This window comes from Moschus berezovskii, chromosome Y (assembly GCF_049115385.1).
Source record: "Moschus berezovskii isolate FMDL1 chromosome Y, NW_MosBer_1.0, whole genome shotgun sequence".
Classification (NCBI taxonomy): Eukaryota; Metazoa; Chordata; class Mammalia; order Artiodactyla; family Moschidae; genus Moschus; species Moschus berezovskii.
Genome location: NC_142489.1, coordinates 49,004,884 through 49,020,666, shown reverse-complemented (window position 1 = coordinate 49,020,666; position 15,783 = coordinate 49,004,884).

The following is a 15,783-nucleotide window of genomic DNA, read 5'->3' as shown; positions in this document are numbered from 1 at the left end:
AATTCTCTTTGCTGAAATAAATAGGATTCCATAGCTCAAGCAATTTTTCTATATGATACAGAAAATTCCATATTTATTGTAGGCAAACAGATGCCTGTTTTACAAATGTTACTCAGGTTGAAAATCAGTGACCGTATTTTGAGACATGAAATAGAGATTTTCATATTCCCTGCATACAACTCTGCATTCAGAATTTCATAACGGTAATACAAAAAATTGGATATTTCATTCCAAAAAACCTTCATATGTGATATGCGAAGAATTTTCATGTAAGGAAACTCGGTCCCCAGATTTTCAAATATGAATTATAGAGACTTTCATAATTCATGTCTTAAAATCTGCACTAGATATTCATATGTGAAACTGAGAATTTCATCTTTGCTGAAGGACTGTCTGGTGTCAGACTTCATCACAAGAAACATAAAATTCAACAGTGTTCCCATCATCATATGTGAAATAGATCCCATAAGGACATGCATACATTGATTTTCACATTTGAAATGGAAAATACTCCATACTATATGTAAACATATTTTTATTAAAATTTGGGCGCCTGAGTAATTGAATCTCTCATAGTTTAAGAAGTAAAATATCCAACCAGACTTTCATAAATGAAACAGAGAGATGCCCATAATTCATAAAGAAGCATCTAACATTTCTAAGGGCATATACAGAATTCCATATTTCAGTTTCGAAAATCCCCTGATTGACAAATGTGAAACTGAGTTATTGCAGTTTTACAGTTGATCAGCCATACCTAATTCTGCAAGAACATGGAGAGCAGCACTCCAGGGTTCCCTGCCCTTCCCTATCTCCAACTCTTTGCTCAGACTCATGTTTGTTGAATGAAGATATTGCCATCTATTGAAGAATTTTCCACAGTTTATTGTGATCCAGAGAGTCAATGGCTTTGGCATAGTCAATAAAGCAGAAATAGATGTTTTCTGGAACTCTCTTGTTTGTTTGTTTGTTTATTTGTTTTCAGAGATCCAGCAGATGTTTGCAATTTGATCTCCAATTCCTTTGCCCTTTCCAAACCAGTTTGAACATCTGGAAGTTCACGGTTGACATATTGTTGAAGCCTGCCTTGGAGAATTTTGAGCATTACTTTACTAGCACGCGAGATGAAGGTAATCGTTTCGTAGTTTGAGTATTCTTTGGCATTGCCTGTCTTTGGTCTTGGAATGAAAACTGACCTTTTCCATTCCTTGGTCATTGCTTAGTTTTCCCAATTGGCTGGAGAAGCGAGTTGTGGCTGTATGGCACTGGAGCAGCCAGCAGTCAAGAGGAGATAGCCCACACCCAATGTAAGGAGCAGAGGTTGTGTTTTGCTGTAGGAGCAGTGAAGAGATACTCCACGTCCAAAGTAAGAGAAACCCCAGTAAGATGGTAGGTGCTGAGAGAGGGCATTCAAGGGCAGAAAGAGTGAAACAACAGTAAGAGAAACCTAACCAATCTATCACATGGACCGCTGCCTTGTCTAAGTCAGTGAAACTACATGTTGTGTAGGGTCACACATGAGAGACATCCATACATATCCACTGGGAAAGAACCTGGTTTTGCCTATATGGACCTTTGTCGACAAAGCGATGTCTCTGCTTCTCTGTACATTGTGTTTAGGTTTGTCATAGCTTTTCTTCCTGGGAGTGAGAGTCTTTTATTTTCACGGGTGTAATCACTGTCCCCAGTGATTTTGGAGCCCAAGAACACTGTCTGTCACTGTTTCCATTTTTAACCTTTCTATTTGCAAAACTCTGCCTTTAGCCGTTGTTCTGCATCACTTTTTACCTGAAGTCCAAACTTGCCTGTTACTCCATGTATCTCTTGATTTCTTGTTTTTACAGCACAGTAATAATGAAAAGGACATCTATTTTTGGTGTTAATTTTATAAAATCTTGGAGGTTTTCCTAAATCTATTAAAGTTCCCTGGTAGCTTTGATGATAAAGAATTGAAATAAAGAAACTTGCATTCTTCACCTACAAAAATCTACACCCAGATTTTCATACAAAATTAGGGAATTCCACATTAGTAGTAGGAAACATAGCCATCCTGAATTTAAAATGTGAATTATAGAGAATTCCAACTTTCAAATAGAACTGACACCTAGATTTTCATATGTGAAATTTAGAGAATCATATAGGAAAACCTACTCTAAGATACTTATATATGAAATATAGAAAATTTATATTTTGTTTAGAAATATTGCCCTTGGTTTTCATATTTGAAATACAGGAATTCCATATTTCAAGTAGTAAATCAGCATCTGGATATTCAATGAAATACAGGAATTCCATATTTCAAGTAGTAAATCAGCATCTGGATATTCAATGAAATACAAAAATTTCATATTACATGGAAGAAATTTATGTATCTAGAGTTCATTTATTCATAATTTTTAGTAGTTATTTATTTATTTACGGCTACAATGAATCTACATTGCTGTACACAATGTTTCTCTAGTTGCAGTGATTTAGGTTAATCTTCATTGCAATGAGCTATCTTCTCATGACAATGCCTTCTCTTCTGGAGCACAAGCTCTGGGGCTCTCAGGTTCAGTAGTTGGGGGCACACAGGCTTATCTACTTTGGTAGTATGTGAGGTCTCCTCAGACCAAGATTCAAACCCATGTCCCCTGCATTGACAGGCAAATTCTTAAGCCCCTGGATCACTGAAGAAGTCCAACAGGCTTTTTTTTTTTTTTTTTTAGTACATTTTATAAAATTATTTAAGTGGGGTCTACTTATAATATTGATGTGGGTTTTCCATACATTGACATGAAACAGCCATGTTTTTACTTTTGTTCTTGATGTGAACATTCCTTCCACCTCACTCCCATCCCAAACCTCCAGATCATCCCAGTGCACCAACCCTGAGCACCTTGTCTCATGTATCGAACCCAAACTGGTGATCTGTTTCACATATGATAATATGTATGTATCAATGCTGTCCTCTCAAATCATCCCACTCTCGCCTTCTCCCACAGAGTCCAAAAGACTGTTCTATACATTTGTGTCTCTATTGCCATCTCTCCTATAGTGTCATTGATATCATAGTTTGAAATTCCATTATATACATTAGTGTACCATAGTTTTGTTCTGACATACTTTTATCTGTGTAATAGGCTTCAGTTTCATCTACCTCATTAGAAGTGATTCAAATTAAATCTTTTTAATGACTGTGTAATGTTCCTTTGTGTATATGTACCAAAGATTTCTTATCCATTCTTCAGCCAGTGGATATCTATGTTGTTTCCATGTCCTGGCTTTTATAAACAGTGCTGTGAAGAACTTTGGGATACACGTGTCTGTTTCAATTCTGGTTTCCTTCGTGTGTATGTCAGGCAGTGGGATCATAGGGCAGTACTGTTCCCAATTTTTTAGCTAATCTCCACAATGTTCTCCATAGTGCCTGTACTAGTTTGCAGTCCCACCAACAGTGTAAGAGGGATCTCCTTTCTCCACACCACTCCAGAATTTATTTTGTGTAGACTTTTGGGTAGTATACATTCTGACCGGTCTGAGATGGTTCCTCATTGATGGTGTCATTCTTTTACAGGGGAATGACCAGTTTTCCTAGTGCCAGTTGTTTCAGAGACTTTTTTTTTCCGTTGTATATACTTTCCTCCCTTGTCAAAGAGAAATTGTCCATGGGTGTGTGGCTTCATTACTGGGCTTTCTATTTGTTCCGATGATCTATAATTTATCTTTGTGCCAGTCCCATACGGTCATGATGATTACAGCTTTGTAGTATAGCCTGAAGTCAAGCAGGTTCATTCCTCCAGGTCCATTCGTCCTTCTCAAGATTGCTTTGGTTATTCTAGGTTTTTGGTATTTCCAAACAAATTGTGACATTATTTGTTAATATTTCTGTGAAAAATACCATGGGTAGCTTAATAGGGATTGCATAGGACGTATAGATTGCTTTAGGTGGTATACTCATTTTCACTATTTTGGTACTTCTAATCCATAAACATGGTATATTTCTCCATCTATTTATCCTGTTTGATTTCTTTCATCAGTGTTTTTTAGTTTTCTATATATAGGACTTTCGTTTCTTTAGGTAGATTTATTCCTAAGTATTTTATTCTTTTCATTTCAATGGTAAATGGGAATGTTTCCTTAATTTGACTTTCTGTTTTCTAATTGTTAGTGTGTGGGTATGCAAGGAATTTCTGGGCGTTAATTTTACATCCTGCAATGTTACTATGTTTATTGCGTAGCTCTAGCCATTTTCTGGTGGAGTCTTAAGGGTTTTCTTAATAGAAGATCATGATATCCTCAAAGAGTGAGATTTTTAATTCTTCTTTTCCAACAGGGATTCCTTTGATTTCTTTTTCCTCTCTGATTGCTGTGGCTAAAATTTCCAAATCTGTGTTTAATAGTAGTGGTGAGAGAGGGCATTCTTGTCTTGTTCCTGACTTTAGGATAAATGCTTTCAATTTTTCACCATTGAGGATCATCTTTGCTGTGGGTTTGCCATATGTAGCTTGTGTTCCTTATATTCCGTTTTTCTGGAGGGTTTATTTATTTATTCATTTTGTCATAAATGAATGTTGAATTTTGTCAAAGACCTTAACTGCATCTTAAGATAATTATATGGTTTTTATCATTTAATTTGTTAACATGATGTATTACATTGATTGACTTTTGGATATTAAGAATCCTTGGATCCATGAGATAAAAAAAAACACTTAGTAATGAAGTATGATCTTTTTAAAATGGTGTTGGATTCTGTTTGTTAGGATTTTTTTTTAAGGATTTTTGTATCTATCTCCATCAGTGTTAGTGGCCTGTAGTTTTCTTTTCTTAAGCCATCTTTGTCTGATAGGGTGTTGGTGGCCTGATAGAATGAGTTTGGAAATTTTCCTTACTCTTCAAATTTCTGGAAGAATTTGAGTAGAATAAGTGTTCAGTTCAGTTCAGTTCAGTCACTCAGTCATGTCTGACTCTCTGCGACCCCATGAATCACAGCACGCCTGGCTTCCCGGCTGCTGCTGCTGCTAAGTCGTTTCAGTCATGTCCAACTCTGTGCGACCCCATAGACGGCAGCTGACCAGGCTCCACCATCCCTGGGATTCTCCAGGAAAGAACACTGGAGTGGTTTGCCATTTCCTTATCCAATGTGTGAAAGTGAAAAGTGAAAGAGAATTCGCTCAGTCGTGTCCGACTAGTAGCTCACTAGGCTCCTCTGTCCATGCGATTTTCTAGGCAGGAGTACTGGAGTGACTTGCCATTGCCTTCTCCTCCAGGCCTCCCTGTTCATCATTAACTCCCGGAGTTCACTCAAACTCATGTCCATCGAGTTAGTGATGCCATCCAGGCATCTCATTCTCTGTCGTCCCCATCTTCTCCTGCCCACAACCCCTCCCAGCATCAGAGTTTTTCCAGGAAGGGAACTCTTCGCATGAAGTGGCCAAAGTGTTGGAGTTTCAGCGTTAGCATCAGTCCTTCCAATGAAAACCCAGGACTGATCCCCTTTAGAATGGACTGGTTGAATCTCCTTGCAGTCCAAGGGACACTCAAGAGTCTTCTCCAACACCACAGATCAAAAGCATCAATTCTTCGGCGACCAGCTTTCTTCACAGTCCAATTCTCACATCCATCCATGACCACTGGAACAACCATAGCCTGGACTAGATGGACCTTGGTTGACAAAGTAATGTCTCTGCTTTTTAATATGCTATCTATATCTATATAAAGTACTATAAATACTCGAAAAAATGATAGAAGCCAAAATAACTCTCAAACTTTTAGTGTAGTATATAGAAATGAATCTAAGAGAATGATAAGGAATAGATAAAAAGTTTAATTAATAAAAATATGAACAAAAAATAAGAATTTCTCTAGAGTTGCTGTGAGCTTAGTAGTGTCAGATCAGGGTCAGATGGTCTCTTTTTCCAACCCTTGGACCGCAAGGAGGTCCAACCAGTCCATCTTAAAGGAGATCAGTCCTGGGTGTTCATTGGAAGAACTGATGCTAAAGCTGAAATTCCAATACTTTGGCCACATCATGCTAAGAGTTGACTCAATGGAAAAGGATCTGATGCTTAGAGAGATTGGGGGCAGGAGGAGGAGGGAATGACAGAGGATGTGATGCCTGGATGACATCACTGACTCAATGGACATGAGTGTGAGTAAACCCCAGGAGTTGGTGATGGTCAGGGAGACCTGGCATGCTGTGATTCACTGGGTCACATAGAGTCGGATACTACAAACCGACTGGACTGAAGAACAGACTAACTGACTTGTTATCAAAAGCTATTGTTGCCCTGAATTGCACATTTTCTGCATTAACTTCAGATTTTCAATTTGTTGCACCTGTCATTTCTGGGTTAGTTCACCCTTCTTTGCTTATTTTTATTTCCTCAGTTTGCAATTTTCTTCCGTGACAAGTTTACACGTGACTAGTTTGCACCTAACACTAGGGTGCAGCAGGCCCTTATATGACATCACTTGCTCAGTGGTGCAATGGTGAGGGGGAGGACATTGAAAATAAAGACTGATGCGATATATGGGTCGGGGTGCTTAAGGTAAGTGGACCACAGTGGGCCTGCCACTGCGATAGGTGACATGGACATTCTCAGTTCACCCTGCTCAGGTTCCTGGGTGATCAGCGAGGGCACTGCCCAAAGTGGGCCTTGTGTTTCATGCCCTTCCCAAGTCTAAGCCACTCAGGCTCTCAGGTGCTCTGCAAGGGCACTGAACATGATGGGTTATATGCTTTGTTTCCTTCCCAGGTCCAAACGGCTCAGGCAACTGTGTGGCAGGCAAGGTACTGGCCATGCATTTTATGTACCTGTCAGGTCCCAGCCACTTGGTTTGTTGTACGGTAAGGGAGTTAGAGAAGTCAAGGTTCAGAAAAGGAATAAGACTGGCACTTTTCAGGAACAGATCACCTTTAATGAGGCAAGAAACGGCAGCAGTCAGATTACTGAGCTGCTGAACTAACCCAAGAAAATAGTATGCCTATATATAGGCATATATGTGGAAAGTCACTGTCTTAAAGGAACCTGTTCTTCTCCAAGGTTGTTTGGAGTAGTTATCTCTTAAATGTCTGGGGAAAGGAATTTTGGAGATCAGGCATAAGCTGGACCCATTGGAAGTTGGGTGTAATCTTAATGTAATCTTCAGTTCAGTTCAGTCGCTCAGTCGTGTCCGACTCTCCGCGACCCCATGAATCACAGCACGCCAGGCCTCCCTGTCCATCACCAACTCCCGGAGTACACTCAAACTCATGTCCACAGAGTCGGTGATGCCATCCAGCCATCTCACTCTCCGTCGTCCCCTTCTCCTCCCGCCCCCAACCTTTCCCAGCATCAGAGTCTTTTCCAGTGAGTCAACTCGTCGCATGAGGTGGCCAAAGTATTGCAGTTTCAGCTTTAGCATCAGTCCCTCCAATGAACACCCAGGATTGATCTCCTTTAGAATGGACTGTCTGAATCTCCTTGCAGTATAAGGGACTCTTAAGAGTGTTCTCCAACACCACAGTTCAAAAGCATCGATTCTTCGGCGATCAGCCTTCTTCACAGTCCAACTCTCACATCCATACATGACCACGGGAAAAACCATTGCCTTGACTAGACGGACCTTGGTTGGCAAAGTAATGTCTCTGCTTTTTAATATACTATCAAGGTTGGTCATAACTTTCCTTCCAAGGAGCAAACGTCTTTTAATTTCATGGCTACAATCAGCATCTGCAGTGATTTTGGAGACCAAAAAAAATAAAGTCTGACACTGTTTCCACTGTTTCTCTGTCTATTTCCCATGAAGTGATGGGACCAGATGCCATGATCTTTGTTTTCTGAATGTTAAGCTTCAAGCCAACCTTTTCACTCTCCTCTTTCACTTTCATCAAGAGGCTTTTGAGTTCCTCTTCACTTTCTGCCATAAGGGTAGTGTCATCTGCATATCTGAGGTTATTGATATTTCTCCCAGAAATCTTGATTCCAGCTTGTGCTTCTTCCAGCCCAGCGTTCCTCATGATGTACTCTGCATATAAGTTAAATAAGCAAGGTGACAATATACAACCTTGACGTACTCCTTTTCCTATTTGGAACCAGTCTGTTGTTCCATGTCCAGTTCTGACTGTTGCTTCCTGACCTGCATACAGGTTTCTCAAGAGGCAGGTCAGGTGTTCTGGTATTCCCATTTCTTTCAGAATGTTCCACAGTTTATTGTGATCGACACAGTCAAAGGCTTTGGCATAGTCAATGAAGCAGAAATAGATGTTTTTCTGGAACTCTCTTGCTTTCTCCATGATCCAGCGGATGTTGGCACTTTGATCTCTGGTGCCTCTGCATTTTCTAAAACCTGCTTGAACATCTGGGAGTTCACGGTTCACATACTGCTGAAGCCTGGCTTGGAGAATTTTGAGCATGAATGTAATCTTAATTAACCTTAATGTCCATTTATTTTTCTTCAGGTGAGAGAATTCCTTGCTTAGCATAGAATGGTGGGCAGGACCTGGAGGGGAGTTTTACCTCCAGGCTGTTTTCAGCCATGTAAATTTCCTTCATTGTTGGCTTTGCCAGAAGGACAATTTTCAAGAATTCCGTGTGTCTACAGAGGGGTGCTCAACTCATGTTTTGACCCTCCTGGCTTATGAGATCTGAGCATGAACCCAGGAAAACATAGTTAGCCTCTGGAAGCCTGCTCAGAACTTGGTGGGAGATGTGGTCTCTGGGGCTGATGTAACAGCAGCCACGTGCCTTCTGCCTCTATCTGATGCAAACATTCCTCTCTGCCTCCATGGAGGAAAGGGCCATAAATGGCAGCCTGTTTGCACATCTTTGATATTTTGTAATCTGCCATCTTTTGTTCTGAGTGTCTGTTTTCACAATATGGCCGTAGAGATTTCTCTCGAGAAAGCTCCTTTTTTGCATTTTTGTCTCTGGTGTTCCCATGGTTTAGGTTGCTACATCACCTTAGCTCTGTCAGATCATCCTCAGAGCGTTAACGCTGGGTCCTTATCTTAGGTCATATTATAGAGCCCAGGCATCCCTCCCAGCTCCACCTCAGTGATGGTGGACAGGAGTATGTGAGATGTTTCTCCACTGGTAATTACAATTAGGCACATTTGCTTTTGTTTTTCTTTCCGTTGGTTATGTTGCTCTATGCGATCCCTGATTTCTCCACTGTCACTGATCTGAGAGGGTTTACAATTGTCTGCAAGCTTCTTCTCATTTACAACTTCCTCTCCAAGACCAGCCTCAGCCCTAAATACTTTGTCTTTGTGTCTCTTTTATTTTTCCCTAGCTCCTTTTGGAAAAATCAAACAAACAAACAAACATGTTGACTTCTGGGTATCTTGGACCAGTCAACAGTTTTCCCAGATTGTTTTCTGGAAGTTCTTCCATGTGCGGTCGATGCTTAGATGATTTACTGGGGAGAGAGTGGTCTTGTCCTCCTATTCCTCTGATAATTTGGGACCAACTGCAAGCCTGCAAGACCCATTTTATTAATTAATTGAAATGTTATTGCTCTTCAGCCACTAAGCCATGTTTGATTCTTTGTATCCCCTTGGACTCTAGCACAAGATGCCTCTCTGTGCCTCACTGTCTCACATGGTTTTCCCGAGACCATGTTCTTTGCATCACTGATGCTCTGCAAATGTCTCATCCTCTCTCACCCACTGATCCTCCTGCTTTCAACATTTTCTAAAGATCGGGATCTTTTCTAATGAGTCAGCTCTTTGACTCAGGTGGACAAAGCTTCGGGGTTTTATTTTCAGCATCAGTCCTTCCAATGACTCTTCAAAGTCGATTTTCTTTACAATTCGTTTGTTTGGTATTCCTGCAGTTCAAAAGAATCTCACAAGTCTTCCCCAGCAGAGCAGTTCACAATCAGTAATCCCTTGGTGTTCTCACATCTGTACATATCTTTGGAAAGACCGTAGATATGACTCTACGGGCCTCTGTGGGCCAAGTCACGTTCTAGTTTTTAAGACACTTTCTAGCACCACATGATTAACATGTGAGATGAGAGCAATTATGCTGTAGTATGAGCATTCTTTGGCATTAACTTACCTAGGGATTGGAATGAAAACTGAACTTTTCCAGTCCTGTGGCCACCGCTGAGTTTTTCAGATTTGCTGACATATCGAGTGTAGCGCGTTCACAGCAACATCTTCCAGGATTTGAAATAGCTCAACTGAAATTCCATCACCTACACGATCTTTGTGCATAGTAATGCGAGAGACGCCGGTTCCAGTGGCGCAGATGCGAGAGACGCTGGCTCTGGCACAACCGACCACACGCAGAAGTGTGGCCGAGAAGAGCTATTCCACGCCCAAGGACAGGGCAGTGGCTGAGAGCAGCTGTCCCACGCCCAGGAGGCGGTGGCTGCGCGGGCACAGGAGGGCCGAGAGGAGCTACTCCAAATTCAAGTTCAGGAGGGGTGGCCTTGAGGAGATATCCCTCGTCCAGTGTAAGGTACAGCAGCGTCACTTTGCTGGAGCAGCTGTGGAGAGATATTCCACGACCAAGGTAAGTGAAAACCAAATAAGATGGTAGGTATTGGGAGGGGGTATTAGAGGGCAGACACAGTGAAAACATAATCACAAAATACTAGGTGATCTGATCATATGGACCACAGTCCTGTCTAACTCAGTGATATTAAGCCATGCCAGGTGGGGCCACCCACGACGGACGGGTCATAGTGGAGCGGTCTCTGACAGAATGTGGTCCACTGGAGAAGGGAATGGCAAACCACTTCAGTATACTTGCCTTGAGAACCCCATGAACAGTATCAAAAGGCAAAATGATAGGATATTGAATGAGGAATTCCCGAGGTTGGTAGGTGCCCAGTATGCTACTGGTGATCAGTGGAGAAATAACTCCAGAAAGAATGAAGCGATAGAGCCAAAGCAAAACAATACCCAGTTGTGGATGTGACTGATGATAGAAGCAAGGTCTGGTGCTGCAAAGAGCAATATTGCATAGGAACATGGAATGTTAGGTCCGTGAATCAAGACAAATTGGAAGTGGTGAAACAGGAGATGACAAGAGTGAACGTCGACATTCTAGGAATCAGTGAACTAAAATGGACTGGAATGGGTGAATTTAACTCAGATGACCATTATATCTTCTACTGTGGGCAGGAATCCCTTAGAAGAAATGGAGTAGCCATCATGGTCAACAAAAGAGTCCAAAATGCAGTACTTGGATGCAATCTTAAAAACGACAGAATGATTTCTGTTCATTTCCAAGGCAAACCATTCAATATTACCGTAATGCAAGTCTATTCCCCAACCAGTAATGCTGGAGAAACCGAAGTTGAACGGTTCTGTGAAGACCTACAAGATCTTTTAGAACTAACACCCCTAAAAGATGTCCTTTTCATATAGAGGACTGGAATGCAAAAGTAGGAAGTCAGGAAACACCTGGAGTAACAGGCAAATTTGGCCTTGGAGCACGGAATGAAGCAGGGCAAAGTCTAATAGAGTTTTGTCAAGAGAACGCACTGGTCATAGCAAACAAACTCTTCCAACAGCAGAAGAGAAGACTCTACACATGGACATAACCAGATGGTCAATACCGAAATCAGATTGATTATATTCTTTGCAGCCAAAGATGGAGAAGCTCTATACAGTTAGCAAAAATAAGACGAGGAGCTGACTGGCTCAGATCACGAACTCCTTATTGCCAAATTCAGACTTAAATTGAAGAAAGTAGGGCAAACCACTAGACCACTAAGATATGACGTAAATCAAATCCCTTATGATTATACAGTGGAAGTAAGAAATAGATTTAAGGGACTAGATCTGATAGATAGAGTGCCTGGTGAACTCTGGACAGAGGTTCATGACATTGTACAGGAGACACGGACAAAGATAATCCCTATGGAAAAGAAATGCAAAACAGCAAAATGACTGTCTGAGGAAGCCTTGCAAATATCTGTGAAAAGAAAAGAAGCGAAAGGCAAGGGAGAAAAGGAAAGATATAAGCATCTGAATGCAGACTTCCAAAGAATAGCAAGGAGAGATAAGAAAGCCTTCCTCAGCAATCAATGCAAAGAAATAGAGGAAAACAACAGATTAGGGAAAACAAGAGATTTTTTTCAAGAAAATTAGAGATATTAAGGGAAAATTTCATGCAAAGATGGGCTCGATAAAGGACAGAATTAGGATGGACCTAACCGAAGCAGAAGATATTAAGAAGAGGTGGCAAGAATACACAGAAGAACTGTACATAAAAGATCTTCACGATCAATATAATCACGATGGTGTGGTCACTCACCTGGAACCAAACATCTTGGAATGTGAAGTCAAGTGGGCCTTAGAGAGCATCACTACGAACAAAGCTAGTGGAGGTGATGGGATTCCAATTGAGCTACCTCAAACCCTGAAAGATGATGCTGTAAAAGTGTTGCACTCAATATGCCAGCAAATTTGGAAAACTCAGCAGTGGCCACAGGACTGGAAAAGGTCAGTCTTCATTCCAATCCCAAAGAAAAGGAAAGCCAAAGAATGCTCAAACGACCGCACAATTGAACTCATCTCACACGCTAGTAAAGTCATGCTCAAAATTCTCCAAACCCGGCTTCAGCAATATGTGAACCGTGAACTTCCAGATATTCGAACAGGTTTTTGAAAAGGCAGAGGCACGAGAGATCAAATTGCCAACATCCGCTGGATCATGGAGAAAGCAAGAGAGTTCCAGAAAAACATCTATTTCTGCTTCATTGACTATGCCAAAGCCTTTGACTTTGTGAATCACAATAAACTGTGGAACATTCTGAAAGAGATGGGAATACCAGATCACCTGACCTGCCTCTTGAGAAAAATGTATGCAGGTCAGGAAGCAACAGTAAGAACTGGACATGGAACAGCAGACTGGTTCCAAATAGGAAAAGGAGTACGTCAAGGCTGTATATTATCACCCTGCTTATTTAACTTATATGCAGAGTACATCATGAGGAACGCTGGGCTGGAAGAAGCACAAGCTGGAATCAAGATGCCGGGAGAAATATCAATAAGCTCAGATATTCAGATGACACCACCCTTATGACAGAAAGTGAAGAGGAACTCAAAATCCTCTTGATGAAAGTGAAAGAGGAGTGTGAAAAGTTTGGCTTGAAACTCAACATTCAGAAAACGAAGATCATGGCATCTGGTCCCAACACTTCATGGGAAATAGACGGAGAAACAGTGGAAACAGTGTCAGACTTTATTTTTTGGGGATCCAAAATCACTGCAGATACTGATTGCAGTCGGGAAATTAAAGGATGCTAACTCCTTGGAAGGAAAGTTATGACCAGCCTAGATAGCATGTTAAAAAGCAGAGACATTACTTTGCCAACCAACGTCCATCTAGTCAAGGCTATGCATTTTCCCAGTGGTCAAGTATGGATGTGAGCGTTGGACTGTGAAGAAAGCTGATCACTGAAGAATTGATGCTTTTGAACTGTGATGCTAGGGAAGACTCTTGAGAGTCTCTTGGATGGCAAGGAGATCCAACCGGTCCATTCTAAAGGAGATCAATCATGGGTGTTCATTGGAAGGACTGATGCTAAAGCTGAAACTGCAATAACTTGGCCACCTCATGTGACAAGTTGACTCACTTGAAAAGAGTCGATGCTGGGAGGGATTGGGGGTGGGAGGAGACGGGGACGACAGAGAATGAGATGGCTGAATGGCGTCACCGACTCGATCGACATGAGTTTGGGTGAACTCCAGGAGTTGGTGATGGACATGGAAGCCTGTGGTGCTGAGGTTCACGGGGTCGCAAAGAGTCGACATGACTGTGCTACTGAACTGAACTGAACTGAACTGACGCTTCCTAAGGCCCACTTGTCTTCACATTCCAGGATGTCTGACTCTAGGTGAGTGATCACACCATCGTGATATTCTGGGTCCTGAAGATCTTTTATGTACAGTTCTTCTGTGTATACTTGCCACCTCTTCTTAATATCTTCTGCTTCTCTTTGGTTCCTAACATTTGTGTCGTTTATTGAACCCACCTTTGCATGAAATGTTCCCTCATTATCTCTAATTATCCTGCAGACATCTCTAGTCTTTCCCATTCTGTTGCTTTCCTCCATTTCTTTGCATTGATCACTGAGGAACTCTTTCTTATTTCTCCTTGCTCTTCTTTGAAACTCTACATTCAAATGGGTATAAATGTCCTTTTCTCCTGTGCTTTTCACTTCCCTTCTTTTCACAGCTATTTGTAAGGCCTCAGTAAACCATTTAGCTTTTTTCATTTATTTTTGTTGGGGATGATCTTGATTCCTGTCTCCTGTACAATGTCATGAACCTCCATCCATAGTTTTTCAGGCACCCACTCTGTCAGATCTAGTCCCTTAAATCTACTTCTCACTTTCAATGTATAGTCATAAGCAATTTGCCTATGTCATACACGAATGGTATAGGGGTTTTCTCCACTTTATTCAATTTCAGTCTGAGTTTTGCAACAAGGAGTTCATGATCTGTGTCACAGTCAGCTCCTAGTCTTGTTTTGCTGTCTGTATAGAGATTCTCCATCTTTGACTGAAAGAATAAAATAAATCTGATTTCAGTGTCGAACATTTGGTGATGTCTTCTCTCTGTCATTTGTTTGGCCAGAGTAATAAAAAATGGCTTAAATTATATTTTGACCAAAAAGAAAATTGGGAAAATTTCAAATCCTAAAGCCATGCAAATGATATTTACCATAGATTTATAACATATTTTACTCGAGAATCATAATTTCTGTTACTATGTAAGTTTTTAAAACTACGAATGGAAAGGGATTTTTTTGATACTATTTACATTTTATGATTAAAGGAATCCATTTTTCTTTGTTTTTCTGATTTATTTTGGTTGAAAGAGGTATGAAATATTTCCCCCCCTTTGGTTTTAGTTTAAGTTCTATTATAATCATATTTTGAACAAGGTTATCCTCACATTTAGTAAGAATCAAACGAAGAGTTGATCATAAACATGTCTCTACAGCACCTGCATTAATCCGAGATAAGAAGAAGAAGTATGTTAAAGCAACGGGTAATATGGATAACCATAACTCTGACTTCCCTTCTGAAACTAGAGAACCGAATGTATTTTCAGCCTGCAGAAGTTTAAGTGTGCCATTCATACTAAAGCGTTCTGCCATCCATATAGTTGCTGATACAAGTGCCCTAACTTGGAATTATTTCTCTTCTCCATCATCAATATCAGTTAGACCACAGAAGCATATTGTGATACATTACCCTGCTGTTTCTCTTACTGTTTTTTTTAATGGAAGGGTAATTGTTTTACTGAATTTTGCTGTATTCTGTCAGAACTCAAAGTAAATCAGGCACAGATATACATATATCCCCTCCCTTTCGAAACACCCTCCCATCTCCCTCTCCATCCCACAATCCAAGTTGAGCATTTTTCACTGGGTTTCACTTAGCAACTGCTCTAAATCAAATGGCTGCAATGTCTACTTGACATACTTTGGCAGCTATGTCTACTTCTATTTTGCAGTACCACATCGTATCTCCATTAGGCAACAGTGATTTTGGACTGAGGGTAGGAATGTCTACCTTTCCAGGTGTGTAGGGTAAGGTGTCAGGCCATGACAAACCTTTTCCTTAACTACAACAGGCAGGCCATTCATGTTTCCCAGAATTTTGTAACAATTCCGTGTGTCTCCAGAGGGGTGCTGAACTCATGTTTTGACCCTCCTGACGTATGTGAACTGAGCATGAACCCAGGAAGACATGGTTAGCAACTGGCAGCCTGCTCAGAGCTTGGTGGGAGATGCGGTCTCTGGGTCTGATATAACAGCAGCCTCTTTCCTTCTGCCTCTGTCTGATGCA